This window comes from Anneissia japonica, unplaced genomic scaffold (genome assembly GCF_011630105.1).
Source record: "Anneissia japonica isolate Jap-2015-1 unplaced genomic scaffold, ASM1163010v1 scaffold1511_len2985839_cov193, whole genome shotgun sequence".
Classification (NCBI taxonomy): Eukaryota; Metazoa; Echinodermata; class Crinoidea; order Comatulida; family Comatulidae; genus Anneissia; species Anneissia japonica.
In genome coordinates this window covers 2,525,905-2,530,228 of record NW_022685291.1, presented here as the reverse complement: position 1 = coordinate 2,530,228, position 4,324 = coordinate 2,525,905, and the positions used below count along the sequence as shown (strand labels likewise).

At 28.8% G+C, this 4,324-nt stretch overlaps 2 protein-coding genes and 1 long non-coding RNA gene across 4 annotated transcripts in view; 2 read left to right on the top strand and 1 right to left on the bottom strand.

Annotated features, from left to right (window-relative positions):
• LOC117110727 overlaps positions 1-2,434 on the bottom strand; it is a 5,653-nt gene extending 3,219 nt beyond the window's left edge. The window contains exon 1 of the long non-coding RNA XR_004445766.1: positions 2,312-2,434. This is a non-coding gene — a long non-coding RNA (uncharacterized LOC117110727). The remainder of the gene's footprint in view (positions 1-2,311) is intronic.
• LOC117110701 (tripartite motif-containing protein 2-like) overlaps positions 1-4,324 on the top strand; it is a 30,529-nt gene that overhangs the window by 1,846 nt on the left and 24,359 nt on the right. The window lies entirely within an intron of this gene.
• LOC117110714 (tripartite motif-containing protein 2-like) overlaps positions 3,139-4,324 on the top strand; it is a 9,216-nt gene continuing 8,030 nt past the window's right edge. For both annotated transcript variants that reach the window (XM_033253498.1, XM_033253489.1), the window contains exon 1: positions 3,139-3,323. The gene's annotated coding sequence lies outside the window, so the exon portion shown is untranslated. The remainder of the gene's footprint in view (positions 3,324-4,324) is intronic.

The following is a 4,324-nucleotide window of genomic DNA, read 5'->3' as shown; positions in this document are numbered from 1 at the left end:
TTGCTTTTAGTAAACTGAATAATTAGGAATACATTTATTTAAGCAACTAATTTAGTAGCATACACTACTTGGTTTTTACTCATCACTAACTAAATCCAAGTGCCTACTACTGGCTTAGAATTATATATAGTTATGTATGGCAATTATGCTAAGAATTAAAATGGCGTGCGATTGTGAGGGTAGGGTGATTATGGTAGGATTATGTGGTATTGCTAAATCCCACAAACCTCCCAAAACACACTGTAGAAAATCAAACAATTCAATTGTGATTGACTGACTTGGTATATCAATAATTATGATTATAGAACTCTCATTTTCTTTAAAAAAAAAAAAAATTATAATTTGATGTTCATACTGTACTAACCCACTGTTTGTGGGGTTTACCAATACACAGATTGAATCTCTGGAAAATTGTGATTCCGCTTCCGTGAAATCGGCCACAAGTAAATTATTTTAGTATTAATAAATGCATGATTTATGTTGATTTATTGATTATGTTGTTGCTATTTTTTAACATTTAAATGGAAAAAAAATAAAAAGTGTAATTCATGGCTTTTTATTTATCTTTGAATATTTTATCATTGAATATTAATTCTTGCAAAAAGTAAAATGTAAATTGCAATTTGTTTGATGTTAGATTCCTTTTAAAAACTAAATTGTTTAAGATAAAAAAATGCATATATTGACTCAAGAAAATCAGTTTTAATACAGAATTTGATTATTGGGGAAATTCCTTTTAAAAAGTAAATTGTTTAAGATAAAAAAATGCATATATTGACTCAAGAAAATCAGTTTTAATTCAGAATTTGATTATTGGGGCCATTTTTACCTACCTGTCATATGGGGCCATTTTTAGCGGGGCAATTTTTTCCGGGGTCATTATTTCCGGGGCCATTTTTTCCGGGGCCATTTTTTCCGGGGGGCCATTCTTACCGTACACCGATTAAAACTATTTGATAATTCATGATTCATGAAAGTCCTTGTCAAAAAAGGTTATGAAAATGGTAAGGTAGCGCAACCCTGCAGAGTAGTAGTTGATGAGGATGACATCATTATATCAAGTAACCACAAACTACAGCTATTCAGTAGTGATGGAAATTTCATTAAAAGAATTGATAAACGAGAAGATGGAATTAACAATCCACATGGATTATGCATCATTTCACATCATCCAAGAAGAGTTGCAGTAGCAAATTATAATTGCACAACAGTACAAATGTTGAATTACTAATTATTGATAGTCCACTGGCCTACTATTGTTGTATGTTCTCACCAAATTTAAATATACAGATGTACAGTGTATGAATACCTACATCTTATATTTCATATCATCCACATAAAGTTGCAGTTGTGGAGACCTAACTACTGTATATAAACTCTTTAACTTATACTTGATATTGATACTATAGTCTACTGCCCTCACATGCTTATGTTGCATATTCATCCAATTTGTACACAACATATTATGAATACCAACAAACATTTATATTATTTAATATTAAATGATCAGTAACATGCATTGAATCAGACTCATTGCATCTTCATTTGTGTATTAAATATCCTAGAAAACATTCCTTTGAATTATATTTATGAATTTATGTATTACGAATTAAGAGACGCTTACTATATAATTTAAAAACAAAATTTAATGACAAGAAAGATCAACGTTTCGGGTCCATCTTGAGAATGGTTCCATGATGGACCCGAAACGTCGATCTTTCTTGTCATTAAATTTTGTTTTGAAATTCATTTGTATTGTGTAGTTTATTATGCTCATGGGAGCCAGCTATGTGTTTTTAGTAAAATGAATATAAAAAAACAGTAATGCTTAAGGTAATTTAGAAACAATATTTTAGAATAACATTTTAGATCATCTGATAGTAGAAGTCATTGGACATTTATGATTAGTTTTTATCACAATTAGGAAATAGTTTATTTATTTTGATCAAAAATGTTTGTGTGTGTGTGTCAAAGATGGTGGTTATACAGGGTTCTAAATTAGACTAGGTATAAAGAGAATTAAGGAGAGGAGGATGATTTACAGAATTTATACACAAGATCTTGTTTATTTAAAGAGATCTAAAATGTGTATAGGAAGTGTATGTACTAAAAATATTGCATTGTCACAATTGCTAAGATTGAAATAAAATTTATTTATATTATTTTAATTTTTATTTCATCTTCACCCAACAGCATACGTGTCAATTACAGGATAAAAATACATTTGACAATAAATCAGTATTTCAAAATAAAAATAAAAATATCAGTAACAATGTACAGTACACTAAAAAAATAATGATCTACAACATACTTGTGAAATGAAATGTGGCACTCAATATGGCCAGGCACCCCTCCATGTAGATCTCTGCCAAATGACTTGGTATCTGTAGCTGAATTTTCTTCATGCATATCTGGCTATTATTCTAACTATTCGGTTGATTAACCTAAATAAAAATTTAAAATACAAACACATAAGACATTGATCAATTTATATAATTAATTACACTTATAGTTTTTCTTTTTTAACTTTATACAAAACAATTAAATATTAAAACAGTTAAAACAACAAAAAATAATTTAATGCACAAAAATAATAATAAATATTATTTTTATTGTGTTAAAATTGATTATGCAAAATGTGAATGGGGCTGTTGGATAGTGTGCAGGACATCCAATCAAATTAAAAAACAGGAAAGAAATTAGTTAAATGCATTAAGAAAAAAATTAAAGAAAAGGAAGAGAGCATTAAGAACATGAATGAAAATACAGAAAAAGAAGCAAATAAGAAGAGATGGAGATTAAATAGATCGATAGTAAAAAGATTAAAGTAGAGATAATGCAAAATATGAAGACAGAAGAGAAATAGAGAAGACATTGACAGCAAATAGGGAAGGAAGGATTAGAGGAGATGGACAATGAGGAAGAGAAAGAAAAGGGGAGAGGAAGAATTTAGGGAAGAGAGAAGGAAAACAAAAGGAAGGAAAAGTGATTAAGAAAATAAAAGGAATAAAACTCCACATTGATAGTGATTATCTAGGGAAAAAAAATAATTTTTTTTTTTCAAAATATGTCTCTGAAGAATTGAATGCACAATGACTTAACAATCACTATCGTCCCACATTGTAAATTGTTTTCAGATAGTACTCAAATCTTGACCTGGATAATGTGTATTGAACTTTACAACAGTTCAACATTACTGCAAGTCACGCTTGATTGCACACACAAAGAAACAAGCACAAGCCTATACCAGGTCACATGACCTTGGAAAAACCCACACATTCCATTGAGACACTTTCTATGTGCTGTGTGTGGTTAAACTAAAGGTAAATATTTCATTTTTTAGGTACTTTAGATATCTTAAATAACTTAACAAATGATATACTGTATTTTCATAATTGTTATTTTACAATTACTCATTAGTTTAGTTAAAGAATTTGACACCAAGGAATATACGGTAAATGAGAGTGCAAGACAAAGGCGCTGTAATACAGTTGATAAAGTAAACATTATAAACTTGTGGCTGAAAATTAGCTGCCTGCAAAAAATTGCTGCACCCGCTATATTTCAATACTGTTACATTTTTTTTTAAACAACTATAAGTTTTCTAGCCTATTTAAGCATGCCAGAGTTCAAACAAATTTTCAATAACGGATCAAAAGAAAATCCTGGCAACTACCACCGAATTTCAGTTCTTCCTCTACCTGCTCTAGTTAGTAAAATTATTGAAAAATTACTTTGTACAGTAGTAGATAAATGCATTCTTGAAAAACTGAATTTATTTTGTTCAATTACCAGTATAGTTTTTGTGAATGCTGTAGTATAAAGTTATTTCTAATTAATTAACCGTTTTTCTATTACATTTTTATTCTATTTGACTTGCTTTTGTGAACACACCAATTCCATTGAGTGCCACCGTTCCGAAGGTGTATGTTCGAATAAATAAATAAATCTATACTTTACTTTATAACATTGATAAGATAACTGTTCTTTTGGAACTTTGAAGAATTTCATCTAGTCTTTAGTTTAATTAATATACTGTAATTGGTTTAATAAATAGGCTGTGTTTTGAGATTTACATGACAGTTTGAAACTTGCATGACAGTTCGTTCTCTTGGAATTTTGAATTAATTTATGGCAAATAAAGTGATGTAACATGTAAACGTTTTAGGAAAAAAGGTATCAATTTAAAAGCCACTAATCTATGAGGCGCCATCTGTTAACTTATTATTTAGCAAAAAATAACATGGCTTTTTACGTTATATATTTATATATTATTTTATATAATATATAATATTTTATATAATATATAATATTTTATATAATA